General features: G+C 45.3%; 1 protein-coding gene and 1 long non-coding RNA gene across 3 annotated transcripts in view; one reads left to right on the forward strand and one right to left on the reverse strand.

Moving 5' to 3' along the window:
• Positions 1–13976, reverse strand: part of LOC140726113 (sideroflexin-5-like) — a 263726-nt gene that overhangs the window by 29461 nt on the left and 220289 nt on the right. The gene's annotated exons all lie outside the window — the stretch shown is intronic.
• The window catches only part of LOC140726115 (uncharacterized), a 39524-nt gene that overhangs the window by 24819 nt on the left and 729 nt on the right, over positions 1–13976 (forward strand). Inside the window, exon 2 of the long non-coding RNA XR_012098580.1 lies at positions 4660–4757. This is a non-coding gene — a long non-coding RNA (uncharacterized lncRNA). The remainder of the gene's footprint in view (positions 1–4659; positions 4758–13976) is intronic.

Here is a 13976-nt window from a genome sequence, read left to right on the forward strand (position 1 = left end):
GCCCAATTCTGCTCCTATGTCTGATGGTCTTAGGACTTGGCGTGGCCTGTGACTGCAAGAAAGAGCCATGACAAGGTATACTGCGAAATGAAGGAGAAGATTGGTATGTGTGTGGCCTCTTGTTTGTAGGGTTGTCCAGGTTTGGCGAACAACCTTATAAACAATGTAGACTGTGTTATCAAGACTTTGTATCTTCTTCCCGGTGGGTGTGGAGAGAACCAGGGTCAGAATCAGGTTTAATATCGCTGGCATATGTCGTGAAATATGTTCTTTTGCATTAGCAGTACAATACATAACAATATACAGTATAGATTACAGAAATAAATATATATATATAAATTAATAAGTAGTGCATGAGGAGAGGGAAAAATACTGAGGCAGTGTTCATGGGCTCATTGTCCATTCAGAAATCTGATGGTGGAGGAGTTCCTGAAACATTGTGTGTGTCCTCAGGATAGAAACAATGAGAAGAGGGTATGCCCTGGGTGATGGGGGTCCTTAATGATAGATGCCACCTTTTTGAAGCATCACCTTTAGAAGGTGTCGTGGATGTTGGTGTGACTGGTGCCCATGATGGGGCTAGCTAAATTTATAACTTTAGAAACAGAAATCTACACGACCTAGACAACAAAAACACCCACGTCAGGATGCTGTTCATCGACTATAGCTCGGCATTTAATACCATAATTCCCACAATCCTAATTGAGACGTTGCAGAACCTGGACCTCTGTACCTCCCTCTGTAATTGGATCCTTGACTTCCTAAATGGAAGACCACAGTCTGTGAGGATCGGTGATAACATTTCCTCTTCGCTGACGATCAACACTGGCGCACCTCAGGGGTGTGTGCTTAGCCCACTGTTCGACTCTCTGTATACACATGACTGTGTGGCTAGGCATAGCTCAAACACCATCTACAAATTGGCTGATGATACAACCATTGTTGGTAGAATCTCAGGTAGTGATGAGAGGGCGTACAGGAGTGAGATATGCCAACTAGCGGAATGGTGCTGCAGCAACAACCTGGCACTCAACATCAGTAAGACAAAAGAGCTGATTGTGGACTTCAGGAAGGGTAAGACGAAGGAACACGTACCAATCCTCATAGAGGGATCAGAAATAGAGAGAGTGAGCAGCTTCAAGTTCCTGGGTGTCAAGATCTCTGAGGATCTAACCTGGTCCCAGCATATTGATGTAGTCATAAAGAAGGCAAGACAGCAGCTATATTGTATTATATTGAAGCGATTTGGCACGTCAACAAATATGCTCAAAAACTTCTATAGTTGCACCGTGGAGAGCATTCCGTCAGGCTGCATCACTGTCTGATATGGAGGGTCTACTGCACAGGACTGAAAGAAGCTGCAGAAGGTTGTAAATCTAGTCAGCTCCATCTTGGGTTCTAACCTACAAAGTACCCACGACATCTTCAGGGAGCGGTGTCTCAGAAAGGTAACGTCCATTATTAAAGACCCCCAGCACCCAGGGCATGCCCTTTTCTCACTGTTACCGTCAGGTAGGAGATACAGAAGCCTGAAGGCACACACTCAGCGATTCAGGAACAGCTTCTTCCCTTCTGCCATCTGATTCCTAAATGGACACTACCTCACTTTTTTTAATATACGGTATTTCTGTTTTTGCACATTAAAAAGAAAATCCATTCAATATATATAATTGATTTACTTGTTTATTTATTGTTTCATTTTATTTATTTATTTATTTTTCTCTACTAGATTATGTGTTGCATTGAACTGCTGCTGCTAAGTTAACAAATTTCACATCACATGCTGCTGATAATAAACCTGATTCTGATTACAGGCTCTTCGGCCCACAATGTTGTGCCGACCAAGTAACCTACTCTAGAAACTGCCTAGAGTTTCCCTACCACATGGCCGTCTACCTTTTCTAAGCCATGCACCTATCTAAGAGTCTCTTGAAAGGCCCTATTGAATCTGCCTCTACCACCGTTGCTGGGAGTACATTCCATGCACCCACCACTCTCTGAAAAACTTACCCCTGACATTCCCTCGGTACCTACTTCCAAGCATTTTAAAACTATGCCCCTCGTGTTAGCCACTTCAGCCCTTCGAAAAAGTCTCTGGCTTTTCACACGATCAATGCCTCTCATCATCTTATACACCTCTATCAGGTCACCTCTCAACCTATTCTCATAAGGCACACTCTCCAATACAGGCAACATCCTTTTAAAACTCCTCTGCAATCTCTCTATAGTATCCACATCCTTCCTGTAGTGAGATGTCTAGAACTGAACACAGAACTCCAAGTGGGGTCTGACCAGTGTCCTATATAGCTGTAACATTACTTCACGGCTCCTGAACTTTACCCCACGGTTGATGAAGACCAACACACCATATGCTTTCTTAACAACACTGTTAACCTGTGTAGCAGCTTTGAGTGTCCTATGGACACACACCTCAAGATCTCACTGATCCTCCCCACTGCCAAGAGTCTTACCATTAATATTATATTCTGTCTTCAAACTTAACCTACCAAAATGAACCACTTCACACTTATCTGCTATGAACTCCATCTGCCGTTTCTCAGCTCAGTTCTGTATCCTATCAATGTTGTGCTGTAACCTCTGGCAACCCTCCAGAGTATCCATAACACCCCAACTTTTGTGTCAGCTTACTTACTTACTAACCCACTCTTCAACTTCTTCATCTTGGTCATTTATAAAAATCACAAAAGGAGGAGTCCCAGAACAGATCCCTGCAGAACACCACTGGTCACTGTCCTCCATGCAGAATACAAACCATCTACAACAACCCTTTTGCCTTCTGTGGATTCACAAAGCAAGGTCTCCTTGGATCCCGTGCCTCCTTATTTTCTGAATGAGCCTTTAATGGGGAACCTTATCAAATGCCTTACTGAAATCCATATACACTACATCCACTGCTCTACCTTCATCAATGTGTTTAGTCATATCCTCAAAAAATTCAATCAGGTTTGTAAGGCATGACTTGCCCTTGACAAAGCCATGCTGACTATTTCTAATCAGACTATGTCTCTCCAAATGCTCTCAAATCCTGCCTCTCAGGATCTTTCCCAACATCTTGCCCACCACTGAAGTCAGACTCACTGGTCTATAATTTTCTGGGTTATCTCTACCCCCTTCCTTGAACAAGGGAACACCATATGCAACCTTTCAATCCTCTGGTACTTCTCCTGTCCCTATTGATGATGCAAAGATCATCACCAGAGGCTCAGAAATCTCCTCTCTCGCTTTCCACAGTAGCCTGGGGTATATCTCATCTGGTCCCGGTGATTTATCTAACTTAATACCTTTCAAAAGCTCCAGTACATCCTCTTTCTCAATGTCTATACACTCAAGTGTTTCAGTCCGCTGCAAGTCATCTCTACAATTACCAAAGTCCCTTTCACTGGGTGAATACTGAAGTAAAGTGTTATTAAGTGTCTTCACTCCCTCCTCTGGCTCCATATTTCCACTCTCGCTCCTGATTGGTCCTATTCTCACACAGCTCATCCTCTTGTTCTTCACATACTTGTTGAATGCCTTGGGGTTTTACTTAATCCTGCTCACCAAGGCCTTCCCATGGCCCCTTCTAGTTCTCCTAATTTCATTCTTGAGCTCCTTCTTGGCATCCTTGTAATTTTCTAGAGCTCTAACAGTATTTAGTTTCTTGAAGCTTTTGTAAGCTTTTCTTTTCTTCTTAACTATATTTCCTACATCCTTTGTACACCATGGTTCCTTTACCCTATCGTCCTTTTCCTGCCTCAATGAACATACTGATGCAGAACTCCATGCTAATGTTCCCTGAACATTTGCCACATTTTTGCCATGCATTTTCCTGAGAACATCTGCCTAATAGCATCATATTTCTACCTACCTGAGTTAAATGCTTCCCCAAACTGTCTGCTCCTATCACTCTCCAGTGCTATGGTAAAGGGGATAGAGTTGTGATCACTACCTCCAAAATGCTCTCTCACTGAGAGATCTGACTCCTGATCAGGTTCATTTCCCAATACCAGATCAAGTACAGTCTCACCTCTAATTGGCTATCTACATATTGTGTCAGGAAACCTTTCTGAGCACACCTAACAAACTCCATCCCATCTGAACCCCTTGCTCTAAGGAGATGCCAGTCAATATTTGGAAAGTTAAAATCTCCCAACACAACAACCCCATTGTTATTGCACCGTTCCAGAATCTGCCTCCCTATTTGCTTTTTCTGACCCTGTGCAGTGGCCCCTCCTTACCAGAAGTGAGAATGTCCATGGGTGGGTGGAGTGGGGGGGGGGGGTGGTCTTTGATTATGTTGGCCACTTTACTGAAGCAGCGAGAGGCATAGACAGTCCATAGGGGAGGCGGGTTTCTGTGATGTGCTGACCTGTGTCAACAACTCTCGGCAGTATATGCACCAAGCCATGATGTATTTGCAAAGGACGCTTTCTATGGTGCATCTGTGAAATTTGGTAAAAGTTTTAAGTTCATATTGTGTTCCTTTTACTGACACTTTAACTCTTTTGAACTCTCAAAGCTTCGGCCCTGCTTACACGACACTGTTCTTCTCATTTGTCCTTCCTTTTGTTCCACCACAGGTAACTTCTTGAATGCTTAAGATGCGCCCTAATATCTCTTTCTCAATATGAAATGTCGACTGTTTTATTCCCTCCTTAGATGCTGCCTGACCTACTGAGTTCCTGCCACACTTTGTGTGCGTTGTTCCAAACATCTGTACAGCTAAACCAGATGATGGAGTGAGAGAGAGCTTTGAGGTTTGTAATCTTTCATCAAAGCAGGTAACATCTTTTTAAGCATGCGTACTTTTTGTTTATGTGTGTATGTTTTGGGTGTATCAGTGAGTGAATTTTAAAGATTTAAAGATCTAAAAGATAAGCTTTATTTGTCATGTGCTGTGCAGTGATCAGATGGAGGAATATATAATAATGAGGGACAAAGATAGGGTGGAAGTACTGTACTCAGTCTATTTTCCCAGAGCCTGGGAATCAAGAAGGCTTAAGATTAGCTACACAAAATACCGGAGGAAATCTGCAGGTCAGGCAGCATCTATGGAAAAGAGTAAGCAGTCAATGTTTCAGGCCGAGACCCTTCATCAGGATTGAGAGGGAAGGGGGCAGCTGCCTTTATAAAACGGTGGGGGGACGGAAAGGAGGATAGCTGGGAAATGATAGGTGAAGCTAGATGGGTGGGAAAGGTCAAAGGCTAGAGAAGAAAGGATTTGACAGGAGAGGAGAGTGGACAACAGGAGAAAGGGTTAGATGAAGTAAAAGGTCAGAATGAGGAATAGAGGAAGGGACACCCAAAGGACAAATCGATATTCATACCATCAGGTTGGAGGGTACCCAGATGGAATATAAGGGTGGCTTTATCATAGCACAAGGGAAGGCCATGGATCAACACGTCAGAATGGGAATTAAAATGTTTGGCCATCGGGAAGTTCCACTTGTGGCAGATGGTGCAGGGGTGCTCGAAGAAGTGGTCCCCCAATTTAAGACGGGTCTCACCAACATAGAGGAGGCTGCATCAGGAGTACCGGACACAAGAGATGGCCCCAGCAGATTCACAGGTGAAGTGTTGCCTCACCTGGAAGTACTGTTTCGGGCTCTGAATGGAGGCGAGGGAGGAGGCGTATAGGCAGGGGTAGCACTCGACAATCACGAAGGGAGAAATCCGAGCAGAAAGCAGGGTGGGAGGAGATAAAGATATATTTTGTGGTAGACCACCTTTGGAAACGGTGGAAGTTGCGGAGGATACTGTGTTGGATACGGAGGCAGATGGGGAGGTAGGTGAGGACAAGGGGGACTCTATCACTATTCTGACAGCAGGAAGATGGGGTGAGAGCAGATGCAGGAGAAATGGAGGAGATGTGGTTGAGGGAAGCATCAGCAGTGGAGGGAGGGAAAGCCCGTTCTCTAAAGAAGGAGTTCATCCCAGCTGTCCTGGAATGGAAAGCTGCGTCCTGGGAACAGATGCAGTGGAGCCACAGAAACTGAGAAAGGGAAGTAGCATTTGTACAGGAGATAGGGTGGGAAGAGGTATACTCAAGATAACCATGGGAATCAGTAGGTTCATTAAAGATATTGAGTGACAATTTGTCTCGAGAGAAGGAGACAGAGAGATCAGAGGTGTCAGAGACGGTCTAAGTGAATTTGAGGGCAGGGTGGAAGTTTGAGGCAAAATTGATCAAATTAACGAGCTCAGCGTGAGTGCATGAAGCAACACCAATACAGTCGTCAATGTAGTGGAGGAAGAGCTGGGGACTAATATCATAGAAACTTAGAACACCTACAGCACAATACAGGCCCTTTGCCCCACGATGCTGTGCTGAACATGTACTTACTTTAGAAATTACCTAGGGTTACCCATAGCCCTCTATTTTTCTAAGTTCCATGTGCCTGTCCAGGAATCTCTTAAAAGACCCTATCGTATCCACCTCCATCACCATCACTGGCATCCCATTCCACACACTCACCACTCTCTGCGTAAAACACTTACCCCTGACATCTCCTCTGTACCTACTTCCAAGCACCTTAAAACTGTGTCCTCTCGTGCTAGCCATTTCAGCCTCTGACTATCCACATGATCAATGCCTCTCATGATCTTGTACACCTCTATCAGGTCACCTCTCATCCTCCATCGCTCCAAGGAGAAAAGGCCGAGTTCACTCAACCTATTGTCATAAGGCATGCTCCCCAATCCAGGCAACAAATATCGGGGAAGGTTTCAAACACAGACTGTTCTACATAGCCAATGAAGAGGCAGGCATAGCTTGGGCCCATATGAGTAAACACGGCTAGCCCTTGGGTTGGGAGAAAGTGAGAGGAGCCGAAGGAAAAATTGTTCAGGACTCCAGTTCTGCCAGACGGAGGAGAGCAGTGGTGGAGGGGGATTTTGTCAAGAAAGAAGTTGAGGCCTTCCTGATGGGGATAGAAGTGTGTAGGGACTGAACATCCATGGTGAAGATGAGGTGGTCAGAGTCAGGGAAGATTAGTTTAGCTTTATCTGTCACATGTACATTGAAACATAGAGTGAAATGTGTCGTTTGTGTCAACGACCAATGTAGTCTGAGGATGTGCTGGGGGCAGCCCACAAGCTTCCCGCACCAACATTGCATGCCCACAATTTACAAACCCTAACCTGTATATCTTTGGAATATGGGAGGAAACCGGAGCATCCGGGAGAAACCCACGCAGTCTCGGGGAGAACGTAAAAATTCCACACAGACAGTGGCAAGAATTGAACTCAGAGAGCTGTAATAGTATTACACTAATTGGTGTGTGTGTGTGTTTTGTGCTTTTGCATTAATCTGTATTTGTACATAAATGTGTGCATTTTTGTGTATCTCTGTGTAAGTGTGTGTGTGTACGTCTGTGTTTTGTGGTTTTGTGTGTGTCTGTGTTTCTGTACATCTCTGAGTTCCTGTGCATGTGTGTGTGTCTGTGTTTTGTATCTGTGCTTGTACATGAATATGTGTGTTTTAGTGTATGTCTGTGTATGAGTGCGCGTGTGTGTGCGCGCATATGTGTATGTATGTTTGTGTATGCATCTGTGTATGTTTCTGTGTGTGTGTATCTATGTGTATGTGTGTGCGTGTGTGTGTGGACGGGGGTTGAGGGGAAGGATTAGATACTGAGACAAAAAGAATAGAGCATTTTTGTGATGGAGGAAAAGGCAGGAGGGATTAAGTATGGGATGACTGTGCAAGACAAGATGAGGTGGTGATGGGACACATGAAGAAACAGAACATGGCTCCAGGGAAGGTGTAAATTGCTACAGCAGAGGGGGGAAGGAGATCTAAAAATCTGGCAGTGATGGATGCAATGGGGAAAGGTATGGACACCCAAGGTGCGTCGACACTCCCCACTCATGCACTATAGGGGACCCTCACCCCAATTGGCACTCCTCTGGTCTGAGTAATTAGGATCGCTGTTCAGACTTCCAGCTAGTGCATTGTAGCTCGGGTGCCCAAACTAGCATGGGCCCCATTCCCTCCAACATCAGCAATCCCTTCCTCAATGGCAATAAAAATCACAAAAAAAATGTCATTAAAGAGATGGATTTAATGAACCTCCACTATCCAGGCACAGACTCTTTGTATATTTCCTCTCTGACAGTGTTTATGCTTTTTTTCTGTCATTAGTGCTATCTAGAAGGTGATTAGATCTCTAAAACATTTTACAGAGGTTAAATGCTGATTAAGAATTAATTATTACCGTAAATAGCTTGGAGTGCCATATGGTGCAGGAATGAGACATATGTGGTGTTTGAGCAAATGAGGTGTCGTTTCCCATAATGCAGCTGGGCATGCCTCAGCTTCTTATTATGACACTTCAGCTTAAGACTTTGCTTCACACAAGGTGAAAGTAAGCCAAGGTGTGAGTGTCACGGGTTTTCGTGTGCTGCTTGGCATACCGGGCTAAAAATAAAAGGGAGGAACAGCACTGTGGCGTGCAGAGAGGCAGCGCCTCGGTTGCAGGGAAGGATTTCAGACCTCCTCGGCCCTTCTTTGACTCTGGCTTCCCTCCCCTTCCTTTCCAGTCCCGAGGTAGGGTCTCGGCCCAAAACGTCAACTGTTTATTCCCCTCTCTAGACGCTGCCTGACCTGCTGAGTTCCTCCAGCATTTTGTCTGTGTTGCTCTGGATTTCCAGCATCTGCAGGATCTCTTGTGTTTATATCAGACTTTCCCTTCGGGAAAACTAACTTAGAGACTGAGATGGAAGGTGCCAGAATCAATAGAGATAACACGCGCATTATCCATATGCTCCATCTTTATTTATTTATTATTTACTTAGAGACACAGCACGGAAACAGGCCCTTCCGGCTGAACGAGCTGCGCTGCCAATTCCACCCATGTGCCAATTCACCTACTAGCCCGTATGTCTTTGTAAAGTGGGAGGAACCCAGAGCACCGGGAGAAAACCCAGTCGGTCACGGGTAGAATGTATTAACTCCTTACAGACAGTGCGGTGGAACTGAAACCCGCTCGGTGATCACCGGCATCGCGAAGCGCCGTGCTAACTGTGACACCACCATGCCGGTGTCTGCTGGGAACAGCTTGCAAGAGTCCAACACCATCTTGGAAGTTTTAAGAGGTTTTGAAGGGTTTATTGCCAGAGATTGTTCCACCGCTGTCTGGGCACCACAGAGGGAACCAATGCAGTGTCAGGGAGAGTGTGCAAACTCCTTGCAGACAGCAGTGGCAATTCAATCTGGGTCGCTGGCGCTGTAAAGTGTTGTGCTAACCACTACACTACCATGTGGCCAACATCTGGTGAATGAAATAAATCACAGTTCCTATGAGGAGGCAGAGAAAAGAGGTGGTGTGGGAAGGCTGATGAGTGGTGATCTACTAACTTTTAAGGCCTGTTAGACAAAGCTTCAATCAGGTAGCAAGAGCTCCATGCTCCATCATTCCCCACTCAAGAGAAATGTCTAACACCCAGGGTAAGGAGACAAGGGGCATGTGAGTAGAAACAATTTACTTCTTGAGGAACACACACAAACTGCTATGGAACCCAATGAGTCAGGCGGTGTCTGTGATAGGAAATGGGCAGTCACCCTTCATCAGGACTGGCAAGAAAGAGGGGAGATAGCCAGTATGAAAAGGTGAAGGGGAAGGGGCGGAGAGAGTGCTGGGCGGCGGGGGGGGGGGGGGGCGGGGGAACAAGTTGGAATAATGTAAAAAACTGAGAGGTGATAGGTGGAAGTGATAAAGTGCTGAAGAAGAAGGAGTCTGAGAGCAGACCACAATAAAGGGAAGGAGGTGTGGGGGGGGGGGGGAACTAAAAGGAGAAATGTGTGCATGATAAGAATGTGGGGCAGGGGAACACTCCCTCACCTGGATGTAATGATGAAAGACATGATGTGACGTGGCCTGATGAAGGGACTCAGCCTGAAATGTCGACTGTTTATTCCTCTCCGTAGAAGCTGCCTGACCTGCTGAGTTCCTCCAGCATTTTGTGTGTGTTGCTGTGGATTTCCAGCATCTCTTGTGTTTCTGAAGTGTAGAATCTTTTCTGGTGTAGGACCAACGTGTATAATTGGAACAGTCTCAACAGGTGATGTTGGTGCATCTTATCGAATTCTGCCCTTTCCCACTCTGAGTATGGTGAGACACACACTGTCCTTTCCCACTGGGGCACAGGGGAGCTTCATATACTCTCCACTTACTCAGTAGGCTGAAGAAATTTATTATGTACCCTTATACGCTCACCAATGCACCATGGAAAGCATCGAGTCCAGATGCATCACGGCTTGGAACGGCAACTGCTCTGTCCATGACTGTAAGAAACTGCAGAGAGTTGTGGGCACAGCTCAGCACATCACGGAAACCAGCCTCCCGTCCATGGACTCTGTCAACACTTCTTGCTGTTTCAATAAAGTAGCCAACATAACCAGACACCACCAAACATTCTCTCTTCTCCTATTTCCCATCAGATAGAAGATACAAAAGCTGAAAGCATGTACCAACAGGCTCGAGGACAGCTCCTATCTCACTGTTGTAAGACCGTTGAATGGTTCCCTAGTGAGATAAAATGGACTCTTGACCTCACAATCTACTTCGAAATGATCAGAAAAAAAACAAATCGAGAAAGGGACGTTACAGCCTATTGATTGCTGTGACCGTTTACCAGAAAGAGTGCAATTTGTGAAGTACTTTGTAGTTTTGCTTATTTTCTTTGCTATCAGCAAGTTGTCACGGTGCTTCACCAATGCCATCTTAAACCGGAGGGGTAAATCACCCCAGTTACTCTCTCTTCTCCCCTCTCCCATTAGGCAAAAGGTACACAAGCTTGAAAGCACAAACCACCAGGCTCAAGGACAGCTTCTACCCCGCTGTTATCAGACTATGAAACGATGGCCTGGTATGATAAGATGGACTCTTGACCTCACAACCTCCCGTGTTATGACCTTGCACATTATTGTCTACCTGCACCGCACTCTCTCTGTAACTGTAACTCTCTATTCTGCATTCTGTCATTGTTTTCCCTTGTACTACCTCCATGCACTGTGTAATTAAGTGATCTGTATGGATGACATGCAAACCATGGTGCTTTACCGTACCTCGATACATGTGACAGGAATAAACCAATTTACCAATTTAAATGGTGGGGTGGAGATATGTCTCTACCAAAGGAGGTGTAAGGTGCTCCTTCCCTCTGCTAGCCTGCAGGTCACCCTTGGCCAAGATGTGGCACCTGCATAGCCCCCCAGTCAGGGTCAAGTGAAGCCATGGGGGCGTTGAGGTGGATGGTCGTATGAACAGCTGGTGCACATCCTAAGCCCTGGTTATGTGACCATTAACACCAGGCAGACAATCTCTGACTGGCTGGGGTCACCACCCTTGTAAAGACTCTGCTCAGAAGAAGACAATGGCAAACCACTTCTGTAGGAAATTTGCCAAGAACAATCACGGTCATGGAAAGACCATGATTGCCAATGTCATACGACACAGCACATATCGAAGGGATGAATTACAAAAGCTTGTTTTTGGTCTCGTCTCAGCCGTCTCCTGACAAGAGAAAACCAGTCTCGTCTGCTCAGACTTCTGATAACTGTAACCTCTCAGTTCTGGTTCCCTCCCAAATTAACCCGGAGCTTCCATTTGACTGAGTGCCTGATGATAAGATGTGATTCACAATACAAATATAAACAACGTATTAGGTACAACGACTGACAGACTTTCATCTTGAAAATGCGACGGTTTACCAAGTTCGGAAGGATGCTCAATAATTTGTGCAGTGGGCTGTGGCCCAGCTGGGGCTGAGTAACAACCTTTGCCAAAGCACACAGATCGTTCTTTTTATTGTTTGTTCCCAGGCTGTGGCTGTGTTTAATGGGACTTTACAGTTAGATCCTCGTTCTTTTTTCCAATATCAGAATGATTTTTGGTGGTCCTGTGGTAAAATTGCCAACAGTCCCATACTAAAACAGAACAGCAGAGCAAACCAGGTCCTTCAGGCCACACTGTTGTGCTGAGCTAATTACACTAATCATTGAACAACTAATAACAGAGGAATTCAGCATGTCACACAGCACCTATGGAGAGGAATAACCAGTCAAAGTTTCAGCTGAGACCCTTGGGCCGCCATGGTAGTGTAGCGGTTAGCGCAATGCTAGTGCAGCCTGGGGTGTCAGAGTTCAGAGTTCACTTCTGGCGCTATCTGTTAGGCGTTTGTATGTTCTCCCCATGACTGCGTGGGTTTCCTCCGAGTGCTCCGATTTCCTCCCACAGTCCAAAGACGTACCAGTTAATTGGTCATTGTAAACCGTCCTGTGATTAGGCTGATGTTAAATAGGTGGGTTGCTGTGCTCATTGGGCTGGAAGGGCTTACTCCATGCTGTATCTCTAAAGAAAATAAATCAGGATTGTCGGAGGAAATCCGAACACTCGGAGGGCCACCTTTATGTATATTTAAGTCAGGGCATGAAGGGACAGGGGGAGAAGGCAGGAGACTGGGACCGAGAGGGAAATGGATCAGCCACGATTGAATGGTGGAGCAGACTCGATGGGCTAATTGGCCTAATTCTGCTCCTATATCTTATGGTCTAAAGGGCCATGGTCACATTTGTCTAAGACCACAAGAAACTGCAGAGAGCTGAGGACACAACTCAAGACATCACAGAAGCTAGCCTCCCCTCCGTGGGCACTGTCTACACTTCCCATTCCCTTGGAAAAGCAGCCAGAATTATCAAAGCTCACATCCACTGCAGACATTCTCTTTGTTTCCCCCCTCCCACGGGCTGGAGATACAAAAGCCTAAAAGCATGTACCACTGTGTGGCTAGGCATAGCCCAAGTACCATCTATAAATTCGCTGACGATACAACCATTGTTGGTAGAATCTCAGGTGGTGATGAGAGGGCGTACAGGAGTGAGATATGCCAGCTAGTGGAGTGGTGCCATAGCAACAACCTGGCACTCAACATCAGTAAGACAAAAGAGCCGATTGTGGACTTCAGGAAGGGTAAGACAAAGAAACACATACCAATCCTCATAGAGGGATCAGAAGTGGAGAGAGTGAGCAGCTTCAAGTTTCTGGGTGTCAAGATCTCTGAGGATCTAACCTGGTCCCAACATATCGATGTAGTTATAAAGAAGGCAAGACAACGGCTATGCGTAATTAGGAGTTTGATGAGATTTGGCATGTCAACAAACACACTCAAAAACTTCTATAGTTGTACCATGGAGAGCATTCTGACAGGCTGCATCACTGTCTGGTATGGAGGGGCTACTGCACAGGATTGAAAGAAGCTGCAGAAGGTTGTAAATCTAGACAGCGTCCATTATGAAAGACCTCCAGCACCCGGGGCATGCCCTTTGCTCACTGTTACCATCAGGCCTGAGATACAGAAGCCTGAAGGCACACACTTAGCGATTCAGGAACATCTTCTTCCCCTCTGCCATCCAATTCCTAAATGGACATTGAATCTTTGGACACTACCTCACTTTTTTTAATATAGTGTACAGTATTTCTGTTTTTGCACATTTTAAAAAATCTATTCAATATACATAATTGATTTACTAGTTTATTTATTATTATTTTATTTATTTATTTTTCTCTGCTAGATTATGTATTGGATTGAACTGCTGCTGCTAAGTTAACAAATTTCATGTCACGTGCCGGTGATAATAAACCTGATTCTGATTCTGACCAGGCTCAAAGACAGCTACAACCCCACAGTGAAAAGACTTTGAATGGTTCCCTACAATAAGATGAACTCATGACCTCACAATCTTCCTTGTTATGACCTTGCGCTCTACTGCCTGCACTTTCTCTGTTACTTTGCAGTCTGTTACTGATTTTCTTGCACACCCTCAATGTGCTGTTGCGAAGAAATAATCTGTATGGCTGGCTTGCAAAACAATTAAATAGATTTAGGACCTTATTTTCTGGAGCATAGGAAAATGAAGAGAGGTTTCATAGAGGTGTACAAATTATGAGGGTAAATACAGGCAGGCTGAGGTTGGG

Source organism: Hemitrygon akajei, chromosome 4 (genome assembly GCF_048418815.1).
Source record: "Hemitrygon akajei chromosome 4, sHemAka1.3, whole genome shotgun sequence".
In the NCBI taxonomy this organism is placed as follows: Eukaryota; Metazoa; Chordata; class Chondrichthyes; order Myliobatiformes; family Dasyatidae; genus Hemitrygon; species Hemitrygon akajei.